Source organism: Stegodyphus dumicola, chromosome X1 (assembly GCF_044657685.1).
Source record: "Stegodyphus dumicola isolate Sdum_Otavi_A_Nest chromosome X1, ASM4465768v1".
Taxonomy (NCBI): domain Eukaryota; kingdom Metazoa; phylum Arthropoda; class Arachnida; order Araneae; family Eresidae; genus Stegodyphus; species Stegodyphus dumicola.
The window spans coordinates 261,676,300-261,693,835 of record NC_140780.1 but is presented as its reverse complement, the minus strand read 5'-3'; the positions used below and the strand labels follow the sequence as shown (position 1 = coordinate 261,693,835).

The 17,536-nt window shown below is 30.2% G+C and overlaps 1 long non-coding RNA gene across 1 annotated transcript; it reads left to right on the top strand.

The window, feature by feature from the left end:
• The first annotated feature begins 5 nt into the window (after positions 1 to 5).
• LOC146993485 (uncharacterized) lies at positions 6 to 15,664 on the top strand. Its single transcript, XR_015038509.1, has 2 exons — positions 6 to 4,084; positions 15,494 to 15,664. It is a non-coding gene; the product is annotated as an uncharacterized LOC146993485 (long non-coding RNA).
• The last annotated feature ends 1,872 nt before the right edge of the window (positions 15,665 to 17,536 follow it).

Sequence of the window (17,536 nt, the reverse complement as noted above, 5' to 3'; positions counted from 1 at the left end):
TAGCTGTTGCCTGCTTATCCTTAAATTCTATGCCACATATCACTCATTTCACATAGGCATTCTTAAAGGAATTCACACTTACTCTTTGCAAAAGAATTTAATGATATACTTCAACTTTGCAAGTTGACATCTCAGCTCATCTTTATCCTTGTTGCTCTGCATCCAATTTCTTTCTTTCAAAATATGGATCTAATCCTATATACGCACAATAATGAGAGGTGAAATAATTCTATGCTTTGCCTTTCATGATTCCTTGGTATCAAAATTCATTGGCTGACATCAGCCTTAATAGCTTTCAATGCAGTTGTTTTTTCATAAGTTTGCTATTTATCAAATTCAGCAAAATGTCTTCATATCAGTGTTGTTGCTTTCAGGTGTATGCATCACGAATCGTTTGAACTTCTGGTTCTGTGCACTTATCGAATATAAAACATTTGATTTTGTTAGTAGTAACAACAAATTCGATGAAAGTCCTTTCCTTTCACAAAGTGAATTAATGTTGCATCTCATAACCATCAGATTTCAGCTGTGTGAGATGATATTCCATTTGCATTAAATGACCTAATTAAAGTGAAGATGACTTCTTGTTTCTAAACACAAGGTATTACCTCACTTTCATGTAAATTTTTCAAATATGCTTAAATGGAAGTAGTTCTAAATATTGTACTACTAGTTCAATGATGATAACAAGATTCTAATTATCAGGTACAACAATGAACATAGCTGTTTTTCGGTATGTCAGCAACTGCTTATTTATTTTTTCTACCTCATCAGAAAGCGATACTGACTACTCAAATGAGAACTGATACTGCATTCATGTTTAAATCTGATTATGTCACTCAATATAAAGTGCAATAAATTCGGTATCCATCAAGGAATACTCTCTAAATTAAGAGTGCTATGTCAGTAAGCATTTCTAATATACAGCAAGAACACTCTTCCAACTTTCCAGCTCAGAACATGTATGTAATATGATTAATAAGTTTGAAAAAAACTATTTTCATATGATAGACCAAGTATTTGGAATTACAGAATATTTTTCTTTTTAAAAAATATATCATAAACACAATAAATACTCATAGAATTTCCAATTTTATATACAACATAAAAGGGTAAAACGTAATCAAAGCACATGCATGATGAAAATTTCAAATACATAGTAAAGTATTCACATGAAGATCCACTATGATAAGTGGAAGCCTTCATCAAGCATTTAGAATTATGGGATATCCTTCTTCTTTTTTCCAAAACAATTATTATAAGAAATAAACATTTATACACCAGAAAGAAAAACTCAGAAGAAAAATATGGAATTTTAAAAAATGCTTTTATCCTACAAATTTTCCGATTACTTATGGAATAAACTTACCTTTCAATAAAAACTACATTCCTATTGATATATATTACAGATTTAGTTGGACAATGCTAAGTGCTTGAGCATTCTTTACCCTAAACATGTACCATCTTGCTATACAGGATGCAACTTGATCTGACCACTTTATAAGTTAAGTGATCACTTCAGCACAACATAACTCTTTTGAACAATGAATTCTATTGCATCTGCCCCACTCTGAAATAGATATCGAGGGTTACTTTGCATTTCAATAGCTATTTACATACAGTGTAAGTGGCAACAGTTGTATTGCCTCACTGAATGATTCCAGTACTTTCCTGCAATGTGTTTTGATTCTGTGTGACATTATTTAGTGTAGAAATAAAATTTATAAAACTTCTTTGTTTCCTTTTCCCATTTACGTAATTAAATATTTCCAATAAAAGAAAGCCATACCTAGATCAACTTACCTGGATAGTTATTTATGTTTAGAGAATTTAAATATATATGCAGATCTGCTCCAGCATAGCATTTCTTCTCTCTCTCTCTCTATATATATATAAAGTAGGGTATTGCTTGTCTGAAAAACGTTATTGCATTTACAGGATTATTTAAAATATATGAAGTATTAATTTCATTTTTTTGTCTTTGTGAAAAATTTGATCTAAATTACTTTATGTCTTTACTGATAATTTTTCAGCAGCTTCATGCGTGAAAATAGCACTAGGCATGTGTGATATGAAATTAGGAACTACTGAGTTCAGGCAATCAATAAAATTAATATATTTAATATAAATGAATTGTGCCAAACTACCTCACTGCAAGGCAGAAACTGAAAGCAATTAAAGAGGATGGAAAAAACAATAAAATAAAAAGGTTGCATTATGTTTTCTTTTATACTGAATACTATGCTCAATAACTGTTAAAAATGTCCCGACATGAACTACGTTTTCCGTATGTAACAGCACTTACAGCCTTAGGGATTTGGTTGTAACTGACTGGTGTTTGATTTGACCGAATAAATCGCAGTTCTTAATTTCTCTTTTGCTTCACAATATATTCATTCATGTGCAGAATTTTCTACAGCAGCTATTTTTGGTATAAACATAGTGCTCTTATATATTCTGGTCATGCAAGATGAAATTTTCATGTACACTTCTTCTCATATACACAATTTTTCAAAACATTTATTACAAAGAATAAACATTTACCTTTCAATATGCATACCTTCACTGTTTTTTTATGCACTAATACATTTTGCATAAAGAAATATAAATCCATATCAAAATATTTTTATTTTGAGCATATACATTGTGCAGATTTTTAAAAAACATGAAGTATATCGCGAAGTTGAAAGTGAGCAATAGAAACCAACATCAACACAATATCTAAAAGAGAGAACGGCGTATATTATTCGCTATATACTGCACACATACTGGAAAGTTAAGACGTAGAACTGAAGAATATACATGATGAAAGGAATCCTTGTCTTTAAAGAACACGATAACACAACTATTCCAATATTTACTACTATTAATTCACTACGACACGAACGAGAGAGAACGATGAGAAAACACACAATAAATATTACATCTTCGTAAACAGCATAGTAGAAATAAAAACTGAAAGCACTAATGCAGAGTCATTGTAACACAGAAAAGCACTCCAGTTTTAGTTTAAGCGGTTGGCCAAATGAATAGCGGTTCATTTCCCATCAGTAGCATCCACTTCTTCAATTGTCGACTTTTCTTCCATACTTTGACAATAACTACTATCACATCCAACTCACACCACAATAATCGGCTAATACTTCGCTATTCTAAATCACTACGAACTATTTCAAAAGGAAAACTTTTTTTTTCCGCATCGGCACTTTTACTATGCTACTATAAAACGATACGGGCAGGTCAGGTCATACCTTTGAACTTCAAGTGTCGTATTAATGAAAATATATTACTTGACCTACTTTTATCCATTTAAGGCGATTAACAGAGATGAAGTGTGTGTCCCAACAGGGCGCATATAAGTAGAAAAAATATTCTTGAGTTCTATCCATCTACATGTTCCATAGCTGACTGATCTCGTGTAATTATTACACCTGCGAAGTAAAAGAAAAACGTTCCTGGCTTGTTCTGCAAGACGCTTGACAAATAGATGTCAATCATTTTCAGACAGATTGGATTGGCTGAAATATAATAGCCCCGCCCTTAACCACGCCTAGAAATAAAAATAAAAATAAAAAAAAACCGCGGAGCGGCCGCGCTAACGCGCGGCAGAAGAGAACCTCGTTGTACTTCTAAGGAAGGGGGCTCGCCGCAAACGGCCGGGAAATAAAAAAAAAAAAAATAACAATTTAAAAATTCTAGCCAATCAGAATGCTTGATTTCAAATCTAAAAACCATTAAATTCGGATAAATGGGTGGAGTTAAAAATTTTGGGAGTGATCACTACATTAACATATTTAAATTACATACAGAAGATATTTCTTCCGATTGATATATTAGTACAATCCTGCACCGCCCAGCTGATGTAATTCTTTACTCTCAGCGCTCCTCGAAGCAACTATCTTATGAATGCCGGAACACAGCACGTTATCTTACGTGCTAATCGCGGCGTAAAGTGAAATATGGAACATGGATATATTAGGATTTCTTGCGTATTCGTTTTAAGATGAACTTGTACAGCCCAAGTTTCGGATTGAATTTTATATTTCTTTAATACGATCAGGTTTCATGCTTATGGCTAACTTGAGTAAGTCCTCTTTTGTGTTTTAATATAAAAGAAACTAACTTTGCGTGGGTGTGCTTTGTCAATTCTACTGCCATATATTTAATCCAACGTCATGTAACTAACATATATTAGTTATGTGTTTAAAAATTTTTCAATTTCATATACTTTATAAAATCTCTAATTTGTAATGCAAATAAATACGTAGAGTATTTAATAATCACTAGCATTTACTAAACACTCTAACTATTCATTTGCCACAGTGATTAACAAATGAATAGTTACACATGTAGCCTTTTTACAAATTTTTTTTTCATATTTGACTTTTAGAAGCTGTTACTTATATTTCATTCATTATTAAATGTTATTGAGTAATTTTACATAAAACAGCTACATATATATTTCTTTCCAATATTAGCCATTCATATTAAAACTGCCTTTAATTTTGTAACGATCTTATTCATACTTCACTAAATATATAAGTCTACTATAAAAAATCCAGTCTTGTTTTTGATTCTGATAGAGAGCTAGTCAATAAATATGCACAGAAACATGTTAAGTAAAAGATCATTTATTTTACAGTGCCTTAATGCAGATAAATCCTTAATGCAAATACATCCTAATGCTATCCTACCCTAATAATATGCAAATATATACCCTAAACTGCTGTAAAATAACCATATGTCTCAGTTTTCACAGCATAACCCTAATTTCTAGAAATAATTCCTCATTTTATAAATATATTTATGAAGCAATTTAAGACTAAACAAAATGGAGCCATATTTTTAATATTATTTAGAATACCAGAAATTCGAAATAATGTACAGCATAAAGTTATTCACGAAGGTGTTTTAAGCATATTGTTTTTGAATCCTTAATGAACATTACTTGAAGCATGGCATGCGTGTAAAAAACTTTGAGTGATAGACATATAATTAAAAAGATAAGATAATGACATTAGTTATGAGCCCTTTTAAATTTGTATTCCATTTTTATTCAATTTTGAGAGATATCAACTAATCTGTTTCAATATATATATATATATATATAATATGTTTCAATATTATTATATATTAATTTAATGGTGATTCATTGCATTTTTCACTGTGTCATATAGCCACAATATCAGATTTACTTCATATTATAAATTGCTATTATTCACTGTATCAAATTATTATTCTTGCAAGCTCTTTAATTCCTTTCAGAAAGGTAATAAATAACATGTAACTGCAAAAATAAAGAAATGCATGTCTATCTATAACAATTTCTATGAAAAAACATTCCAGAATTAAATGCTAGTCCAAGTGAAATGGTTTTATTTTTCTTTAAGAAATTATTTTAGGTTTCATAGAATTAAAAAACATGCCCCCCTCTCCCCCCAAAAGACTCACCAAATAAATAAGCCCCAAATTCAGCATCCTTCAGTATTTAAATATTATTAATGAGAGGTATTAGCTAAGTAGTACACATTATCTAAGTATCCGCTTTAAACAAATTTTACCCAATGCTACCTACTTCATCCAACAGTAGCTAATTTTATCCAGTTTAAACATTCTTTATTTTATATTATATAATTTCATGATTGTTTTATTTCATAATTAGTTTCATATAATTTCCTGTCACTTCCTAATTAGAACAGAGGTAATTTATACCTGTTATATTTAATAAACACTTAGTATCTGAAGTTTAAAAATCTGTACTAATCAGAAAATTTTATAACAGAATCTTGCCATTATCACCTCAGCATAAAAAAAAAATGAAAAATATTTTAACATTAACACTTGTTAAGTATAATGTGGTTTGGAAACTGCATTATTTAATTTATCACCAAAATTTGTGTGTAATAAGTTGGTATTTTTCAAATGAGACATACCCATTTGAACTATTTGATTTCGTTTACTGTCAGAAATTTACTACTATTCTTTTTTTTTTTTTTTTTTTTTTTTTTTTTTTTTAAGGAAGGCCAGAATCACAGTAGAGACAAAAAATATGAAAATCAAAATTTCTTAGTATAATCCGAGACAGAAATTTTCCAAGTCAAATAAGGGTGAAACTAAAGTAACTCTTAAGTATATTTTTATTTTTGTTTAAGCATTGCATTTGTCACATTGCACAGCATAACCCTCAAAATAAACAATAATTATAATATTACATTTTCAACATGTTCTACAGATGCATTTTCTACATCTACTTTCTTTAAAAGTGAATGTTAAATTTGGACATGTTTTATTTTCTTTATTTATTCATTCTTTCACTATTATCCACTTAACTTTTCTTCTAAGAATTTCTTCATTTGTTGTTTGCATGATTCATTCGTTCTTCTTTTCCATTTAATTGCACAGGAAAAAGTATAATCCAAAGCAATTTTATGATAATTGTGGAGAATTAATTTCTGAAAATTTCCAAACTAATTTTCACTAATGTTCCACACTTATACTTCAAATAAACAATTACAAAATGAGTGTAGTCACCAAGAAAAGTTATAAAATACTTCATCGTAGGTCCACATGCATCAATATGCACAAAATATCACAAAATAAGACTTTTAGTCATTTTTTTTTTTTTTTTAAATTTTACAGTTCTGGCTTCCAATAAATATTAACTCATTTGAAGACAATCCATCAAACAAAAATTGGCTAATGTAGACAAGACCTACATAATTTAGGGTTGCTTCTTTGCACACATATATAAATGTGTAGTTCAACTGTGCACAGTTTCTGTCATTTCTCACTCCCACTTAATGGCTTTAGGAATTAGTGGTTGCTATAATAAATGTGCAAAACATATATACACATCAAACAAAAAACAATCAAAGTAACATTTACAAGCGCATTTGCACCTGTTTCATAAAATAACAATTGAAAACTTCTCAGGAATGATCATTGTTTTGCAAATATATAAAAGACCTACTTTATTTTTAAAATCCGTTTGGAGCTTTAAAAAAAAAAAAAAAAAAAAAAGCTAAAAATCTGTATTCTCCCACTACACACTCTAGCCCCTGTGGGCCCCCTTTTCTGCAATTTTATTACTCACTGTATTCCAGATTTCACTGCATAAGTTATTTATTTAATTTCACAATGATTTAATCCAAGATTTTTCATCTATTAGGGAGTACATAGTGTTTATTTTCTGTACATCAATGTGTGTAGGCATGTATGTGATAGCTGCTTAGGCTGATGCCAAGCTAGGTTTAATATGTTATGACCTAGCTTGGCTGAAATATGATATGATATGATATAATATGATATGATATGATTATCAGATCTAAATTAACAACCTCACTAACTACACTGCTTTTATAATTATTATTACTTCATTTATACTTAACAATTATATAAATATTAAATTAAAATAAATAAAAAATTGTATAATGAGTAATATAAAATAATAGTAATACAATTTGATTCTATAAAGTGATTGAGTTTTATATGCAGCCATGCAAGATTTCGTTTATGTTAAGGATAGAAGGTTATATATTTTTTGGGGGGTGAGGGGGGAGATACAAAATTATAAAAATACTTATTTTATACAATATTTCAAGAAGTTTTTCTGAATAAATTCTGTACATAACTGAACCTCTCTCTCCTTGCATACAGCCCGGCTGTTGAGATTAATATTCTTTTTTTTTATATACTGCTTAATATGTAAGTTAAATATACACTTTTTAATAAAACTTTTATTATTTTTTCCCATGGATGACAAAATCCATTTTAATTCAATGTCAGAGCTCTATGTCAAATTACTGTTTCTACAACCAGTGACTCTATCACTTCAGCACCACAAAAATTCCAACTCCACCAGAATTCTAGTTCAGCAAGTTGCATAATACCTGCCCCACATGAAAGAGAGAAAATCCGTGTTTCTACACCAATAATGGAACACAAGGAATTGCCATACACTGAAAGACCAAAGAAGATGTTGAAGAATTAAATAACTAACTCAATTTAAAAATGCACACAATATCGTACATACTGGAATGCAACAGGAGAAGCCGTTGTAAATATTCTTTCAAGAGTTGCAAACCATAATCTACCAGAATTCAATCACTTATTTCAACTTTGAGATCGAAATAATACAATTAAATGAATTATCGAATGTACACCTATTACCTAAACAATCCAGTACGGTTGGCATATTTCCTGTATCTCCTAATTCATAGGTGCCAGACAATGTGCCAACTGTCAGGCTTTTGACAAGAACAAATAATTGCCTATATCACTGTCACTGCACTTACTACGGCGAAAAGCACAGAGAAGTGTAATGTCCTGCCAATAAACCAAATTGTATAACTGCGCCATAAATAATAAATATTCCAGTTGCATTATTATTGTAATCATCCTGCATATACTCCTTATTGTCAATCTTACCAAGAAGTAATAAAAATCCATAGTACTTGCAAAGCACGTTCCACAATGTCATACCGTCATTGAAAACTTAAGCAAAATCGATGACCTTGGTATACATACACAAATCTTGAAAATTTATCACTACAGAAGAGCCAGATACAAACGTATGATTGTTCAAGCGAAAATAACGTCATGGCGAAAATATTGTCCAGGAAATAATGAAATATATGGCATTCATCATAAAATAACTACTAACCACCTATATAAATTAGCTCAACTGCACCTACAAACTGGACCGGACCATCAACCAAGTGATATAAATAATTTATTGCATCAAATTCTTAAAACCAGAATTTTTGGAACTTATAACCCACGCGATGATGCTTCTGAACAATATACAATCAGATTTGCATCTACAAGCATACATACTTCAGCACACCAACTATTTACAACATTACACAACCAACTATTTATACAAACTAACTATTTATACATTAAGACACAATAACAGGCTGAACAAATAATAACAATCCTAATTTCAATCCATCTTTGCCTTCAGCCTTTAAAGAAATTATGTTTTAGTTCTGGTTTCATCAACAGATGGCACCACTAGCTCATTTTCTGTCCAGGCTTTCTTATCTTATTGATCATTATATCCTATCTCGTTCATTTGCGCTTTTGCAGCTGAGGGTGGTGGTTTGGTAAAACCATCGAAACTAGGCCTGTGAAAATTTGAAAATATAATGCTGATACCGTCCTTCCTGTCTTCTCTAGGAAAAAATTTTGAAAAAATTATTAGTCAACCACCTCAAACTGGAAGATCTACACTGAATGCATTATCTAATATTAAGAAAACTTTATTAAACAATAGAATGAATGGCCAACATACAGCATTTATCAGTGTTGACCTCAAGAATGCATTTCATAGCTTATGGTGGGTGGCTATTATCTAAGCTCTTAAGAAAGCAAAGTGTCCTATCATTTTATACAATATATTCAAAAATTACCTCTCATATCGTCACCTTCTTCTTCTTTATAATAATAATAATGGAACTATTTACAAAAACAAGCAAACAGCTACCTGCAGGGTTCCTGTGCAGGATCCATATTATGGAAGATCACTTTCAACAATATACTTAAAACTCCCTGGCCCAGTCAAATAAAAATTCTAGCATATACAGATGATGTAGCTCTCCTCATTTCAGGAAATATGTGGAAAGAATTACAACAAAACTCAAATGAGCTTTATCACCTTTTATACCAATGATGTTCTAAGCTCAAATTTGAAATAGCCCATCACAAATCTCAAATCTTATTGATTCCTAAGAAAGACAGATCCCTTACACGACAGCCTCATATTACCGTTAACGGAAATCGTATTAAAATAGTTAAAAAAACTTAAAATACTTTGGAGTCATTTTTAACTATAAATTAAACTGGATTAATCATATTCTGGATCTTAAAAAATGCACATATATAATAGCTAAAAATCTAAAATCTATGCAAAGACGAAATTGGTGCATCAATCCATCTTCAAAATATCCTTTATACGACAGAGCCGACCAACAGCTGAGCAGTAAAGTCGCTGAACACCGGTAGTTCGGTCCGAGGTTCGAATCCCGCGAACGGGATGGCTGCATGGGCGTTTTCGTGGTTTTCCCCGTGTGTAACGTGTATAAGAGCCAGTTTCCCTTAGAAAGTCCTCCACGAAGGCGTCCCTTCCCTTAGGCAGATAGCCCTCATGTGCTTTGCCATAATTAAGTACACCAACACCTTTATACGACAGTCGCAGAAAAAATAGTCACATCTGCTGCAGCTATTGGGCTGAGCCTATGCAAGGACATAAAATCAGGCATCTCCTAAGTATTCAAAGACCATTCATTTTAAATATAACCAAAGTCTATCGCACTACCTCCAATAGCTCTCTCCAAGTCCTTGCAGGCTTACTACCACTCCACATAAAAGGGGAACAAGAAGAAATAGCACAAAATGCTTAACTCCTGCGTATGCCAGCAGCATTTCACAATACAGTACAAAGTCCGTAATCTGGACATCCATTATCTGAAATGATCTATAATCTGGATCTCAAAGCCACAAACTACACAGATGCCTCCAAACTCAATGAAAATGTTTGTTGTTCTCCACAATAATCATTGGATCCATGAATGGGAGGGACATCTACACTCCCAACAAAAGTGTTTTCCCAAGGCGAAGCTTCCGCAATAAAACATGCACTTCCCTATATCGAGCACAATAACCTGAAACTCACCATTATAAAAACAGATAGCTTATCAACACTCCATGCCATACTGGATCCTCTCCATAAATCTCCTATCATTAAATCCATACAAACAATCCTCCAAAATAATAACCAACTATGTACCCGACTCTCATGAATAAAAGCACACTCTGGAAACACTGGCAATGAGTCGGCTGATTCTATTGCTAGGGATGCTGCCCGAAATATTAATGCCGATATTCTCTAAATACCCTGGCCAATATCATATCTAAAACGACAACTCCAATTAAAAGCTCACAGCATATAGCAAGAAGAATGGGATGATAATATCACTGGCCAAAGAACATACTGTCACCTCTATTAGGTCAATAGCAGTCGCCTAATAGTCGATCCACATTTGGTTCGTTACATTTCTGGACATGGCCCATTCCCTGGTCCACTAACTGAAAGCTCCCTCATCAAAATTCCATCTTCCAATACCCAAGCTTTCTGCAAATTCATGATCTGCCAAAAACACCTTGCAAATTCAGTTTGCAAAACTATGCAAAAGTTATTCGACATTTGTTTAGACATCTGTCAAGCATCATATCTTATGAAAATATGAACTGTTTTATTTTGTTAGGAACTTCTCATGAGTTTACAATTATGAACTATTAACATAACACATATTTTGATCTACTGAATGAGAGTCATTATCTTTGAACTATCAAAACTTTATTTTACAGATAAACTCTGAACAGTATGATAAACTACGATTTATTTAAACTTTAGAATTATTTATATTTTAGAAACTTCAATTTTTTAATTTATCTGAACTTCAATTTTTTTATATATCTTTGATATATCTAAACTCTTTATTAGAACTACCTGAACTACATATATGAGCTATTTGAACTATATACATGAACATTTTGAAATATGAACTATAGATTTTGAACTGTGGACTTTGAATTGTGGGTTTTGAATAGACTTTGAAGTGTAGATGATGTACATATATTTCTTACGATATATTACCTATGAACATCATATCATATCAGTATGTTTCGTAAACTACTCTTCATTACTACTATTTCTTTTCGTCACATGTTTTGTTCAAAATTGCGTACGTATATTAAAGAGTTGTCATATATTATGTTTAAAATTTTTGTATTATATTCAAAACTCTGTACATTTATTATTATGTTAAATTTTAAAATTTGGAGCATTATGTTTTTATACATAATATTGTATTATGTTCCAAACTATGTATGATTCCAAATTATGTATTCATTCCAAATCATGTATCTATTTTGTTAATATCAATAAATGGCTGGGTCACGTAGTGGGGAGAGGGCGCTAAACAAATTAACCAAATGGTAAAGGTATGATGCCCATCTTCCCATTCCTAAACCTAAAAATATTGTTATGAAAGTTTTTTGTCAAATTACGGAAGCATTTTCCTAATAAATCTGAAAGTGAAATTGTTACTTTTGCTGCTAATTTAACTGGCTTTGAAATTCCTGCTGTGCAAAAAGGACTAAAGCTACAAATGATAAAGTTGATTTGCCCAGTATGTTGGAAATGCCATTGGCACAGTAGGACGAATGATGGATGATTTAGCATTTGCATTTAGAAAAGGAAAATGGCAGTCAGTTTTCATTGAACCATTGAATGTGATGATAGTTTGTGCTGGAGGCATGCACAGATATCTAAGATATGTAAAAAAAGTATCGTGCACAAGGTAGGACACTTTATTAGTGATGAAACTTGGGTGAATTTTTAAGCACAGAATTTGGGAGGATGCGACTATAAAATGCGCTAAGAGAGCCTTTTTCACTGGCCTTTCAAAGGTTTAATTGCTGCCTCAGGAATAGGCTCACATTGCATATTTGTTCATGCTGGTAACAGAAGCAGATTTATTCCTGAAGCATGTGATATATTCAGAGATTTAAAAAAAAAAAAAAAAAAAAAGATTATCACAGGAAAATGAATGCAGAATATTATGAAAATTAGTTTAAAAAAAAACTAGCTACCTAGCCCTCAACTGAACAATATAATAATCTTGCACAATACATCGTATCACAGCATTTTGTCTGAAAGCATTCTTCAAGTACAAGTAAAATGGACATTCAACATAGGTTGATAGAAAACAAGAAGAAAGGCATGCATACTGAGCTATATTTACCACTATATCATTTCAAACTGAACCCATCCCAATTTGAATTGTGAAAGTGTGTGTAGCATCTTGAAAATAAAATTTGAAAGGAAAAAAAACTGCAAATTGATTAATTTGGTGACTTCTATACAATGGGCTAAATGCATGAGGCACATAAATAAAGAAGAGAAAAATGTGAAAATTAAATTGTTTGCTGGAGAACACTGTTGGGTGCATGAAATTTAACATCAATGAGTCAGGTAGCTCAGATTCGTCAGATGATAATCTTAGTGATTGAATAACTCAGTTAAAAAAAAAAAAAAAAAAAAAAAAAAAGGCTAAGGCCATTAATTAAAAATACAGGGTGCTCTTTTCAAAGCCACAAATTAAGGAAAATGCAGAATGCTTCGCCATGAGGGCAACTAATTCAAGACAACCAGAATACAGCTTTAAAAAATGCAAGCTAATCTCAGTATAAGTGGAACCAGGAATGCAGGAAATCGCCAAATATGCAGTGAATTTCTGGAATGGGTTTTGACTTTAAAATTTTAAAAGCGATTTCATTTTTTATTTTTATGAAAGCATTGATTTTATGAAGCAATTATTTTATAATGATATTGTATTCATTTGAATTTGTTCCTTGGGTTTTGTTTTTAATAAGCAGTGATGTTATTACTGTACTTGTTGATTATTAGACATAACTTCATTGTTATCTTTGCAATGAAAACTTGAATTTGTTCCTTGGGTTTTGGTTTTAATAAGCAGTGATTTTATTACTGTACTTGTTGATTATTAGACCTAACTTCACTGTTATCTTTGCAATGAAAACAATCTTTATCATTATGATTATATTTTTCTTACACATTTTTTTAAAAAGTCTTTGTCTACAGTTAACAATGATTCTAAAGCATCAATGAAATACTTATATTTATCTGACAAAGTTAACAAAATGTTACAAATTATCAAATTTTTATCCATTCTTCAGGAAAAGTTATATATTAATTTTTACTTTGGAATTTTTCTTTTCTGTAATTTTTTATGTTCATCTTTCATATCATTAAAACTTTTTCCCTGCTTATGACTTAAAATTATTATTTCAAATATTTATATCTGCAACGGATTTTAGTTGGGTGTACATATTTATACATACATACATGCATGCAAAACAGTGTATTCTTCCTTTAAATATTTCATTTTACACAATAATATTATGTGGAAAGTAAAAAATGTTTAACTTTTTTGGTTTACTGCCCACATTAAAAAATTAAATGTTCAACACTGCCCTAAAAATTCACATTTCTTTAAGATAAAGCAATTCGTTTGATAATCTTGTGTTATCCGTATATTAATGAAATTAATAGTAAATACGGTTATATTTAACTAAGTTAAATGATGGATAGAATACAAACTAAAGAAGTTACAACATGAGTTAGCAGGATGAGCCAGAAGTAATAATTAATTAAAACCAGAAGAAATAATTTGTAACTAAATCTCAAAACGGGATTTTGCGTTCAATCTCTATAAAAGACTGAATCACTTTTCAAATTGTTTCCGCAAAATATTATCGCCCTATATTATATTTAAAGAATTTAAATAATGAAGAATTTGCATGAATCTCTGCATGTTTTTCAACGTAGTCCTCCACCCGAATATGGAAACCTCAATATTGTTGAATTGTGTATGTTTTATTGTGTATTTCATATTTTCTAATGAAATATATTTCATATTTTAGTATTATTTTAATTTAATTAATTTCTTATTTATTAGTAATTTTAATATATATCATATTTTACAACGAATTTTTATTAACAAACTCAATGGTTTCAAAGCGAGCAGTGGCAACACTGAACGGAAAAAAACATTTTTATCCCCAGCACGCGAAATTGCTAAAGACAGGCTGATTTTAAATATTTTTAATGCAAACAAACATTAGCCCAAATCTGTCGATGGGCAAAATTTTCTGTTCAGTAAATCATTTCCTTTGATGCAGTGAACATTTGCTATCACTAATTTCAAAATTCAAAAAAAAAAAAAAAAAAAAAAAAAAAAAAAAGCTCTAAAATAAGGAGGTTTCTCTGTTGTTCTTCCAGAAAACCTTGAGTAATCTTTAAAAAATCTTAAGACCATGTTAGTGGTAATTCACAAGAATTGACAGTGAACTGCATATTAAAAATAAACATAAAGGACTGATTTCTGACTATAATTCAGCGTAGGCTTGAAAAAGCTCAATCAAATAATGGCACAACACTGTGCCATCAGACATTTCCACAGTCATCAAAACAAGCTTCTGGCAGAGAAAAGTAGTAAAATGTTTTATTACTATTAGTGCTTGAAAGCTAGAGAAAGGCTTCACCTCAAATGCCGTTATTGTAATTGCACTGACAATACTTAAAAAGGAAAACCATAACCACAACTTACACTATTCCAAAAGAAATTTAGTAGTGGTATTGATTAACCAAGCAATATTTTCAAAATTCTGTACAAACATGTCAAATGTTCTGTAAGCTTAAACGGATATATTGAAAGATAAGAAGAAAATATTTCAGTCTTCAAACTTTCAATTATAAAACAACATAGTCCTAATACTTTGTAGATTAAATGATTATTTTGTCTGAGTATTCCTTTTATTCTAACACTGTTAATAATGATATAGCACAAAATGTTGTTTAATGTTCAGAATGCGATTTTTATTCAAAATATATTTATAATTTTAGGTGCAGTGGAAGAGCAGCTATCAAGAAAGTTTAGCTGCGATTTCGAGTTATTTAGAGTTTTATTTCTGACCAAAGATCTAATGTTTTAAATAATTATGTTCCAAATAAGTTCTTTTTTTAAAAATACAAATTATCAATCAATATGCAAATAAATATTTGTTTAAAATTGTTTCAAGACATGTATTTTGACCTTTCAACAAATTTGCTCTATATAAAATGGTAGTGATGAGGAATTTGAACAAAATTAGTGATGATAGTAGTGATGAGAATTTTAACAATATTTCAAAAAATATAATAATTAAGAGTAATAATGAATTCTGTAATTTAAATTACATCTTGTTTGATTTGGAGAAACTGCTGTTTGAATGCAAATTCCATCCACTCATAGTCATAAAACTGGTTAATTTTCTAGATATTGCATGATATGGCTGATGATCAAGTAAGAATACATAAAAAATTTCAGGGTGACATTTTTTATATTGGGGGGTATGGATTTATATAGTTATACAATTTTGCCTGTCTGTAACATTAAGAATATTTCTTTTAATTTAAATCAAAATTTAGGTCAAAAGCAGGAGGTAATTTAGCATCGTTACTTAGTATGTAAAGTATTGTTCAGTTAAATCCTTATTCTGAATTAATATTGATAAATTATTACTCCACACTGAAGAAACAAAGATAACTTAATTAGTAATGCTAATAATTAATACAAAAGTAAATAAGGTCATTGAAGATTGAATGAACTAGGGAAATTAAATTGCAAAGCATGTTTAGTAATTAATTTATATTATCCATGAAAATTTCTTAATGACCCACTAATGGATCATGCCTCACACTTTGCAAACCACTAAATTAAACCAATGAACAATCAATCACCTTTTAAATTATAGGCATTTAGCAATTTTTTACTTATTTTCCAAAAACTATTTATACATGAAAATTTTACTTTTGCATACATAATATTCATGCTTTGCTTACCGTGTAATAAATATTATGTCTGAATGCTTAAAATGCCATTACTTATTGAAAATCTAATGCTTTTAATTCACGTTAGTAATAATTAGTTCCTTACACCAGCTTGTTACTTCTAGATGAAATGTAGATACATTTTGCTTGCTTTATGCTCCCATAATTCCAATGCATTGCTTTTAAAAAATTGTTTTAGTAATGTTTTAATTTAGTATGAAAGTTTGTTTTAATTATTATCAAACTACATAAGAATTTAGAGGTGCATTCAGAAGAGATGCTCAAATTTTGCAGAATTCACATTTCTCATGCATAACTTGAATTGTACAGTTAACTCATTACTAAACAACAGCAGAATTAATTGAAATTAATGACAGATTTCTTAAGTTTAAGTTTATATTCACAGAGAAAATTTGTCATCAGAAGCATCCTTTTGTAATGCAGAGATAAAATTTAACCAACCTATTAATTATAAAATTTGGTATCAACAGAAGAAACATGCGATTTCATCAGAAATGAAAAATATAATTTTTTAGAATTTAAAAAACTTTCCTAATCTGTCAAGCTCTGGACGAAGTATTGAAGTTATAGGTATTTAGATTATCTAAAGAACTATTATTCTTATTACAGCTGCTAATGTAATTTGGTAAAAAAAAAAAATACTACGTTAAAAAAGTGTTATATTTATCATAAATTAATTGTGTTTTATGTCACAAACGGAGTATCAACTTTACAGCTATTACTATAAATTAATTTAAAGTAAATGTATTTAAAATTAATTTGACTTAAAATTTATCAAATCAGTAAATGACACCATCTGTCATGCATAAGCATAATTAATTTAACTTTGATTTTTAAACAGTTTAAAATTTACATGTTTTTAAATCATCATGAAAGTAAAAGCAATATATAATAAGCAATATAAAATAATCAATCCACATAATATTTTTTCATAGGTCTTACAAATGAACCAAAGGAAAAGCACTTACCTTTCAAATACTGAAGTCCAGTGTTTCCTTTACAGTTTTTTCACTTGCAGTTCAGTGTGCTGACCACTCTACTAACTATAATCAAAAA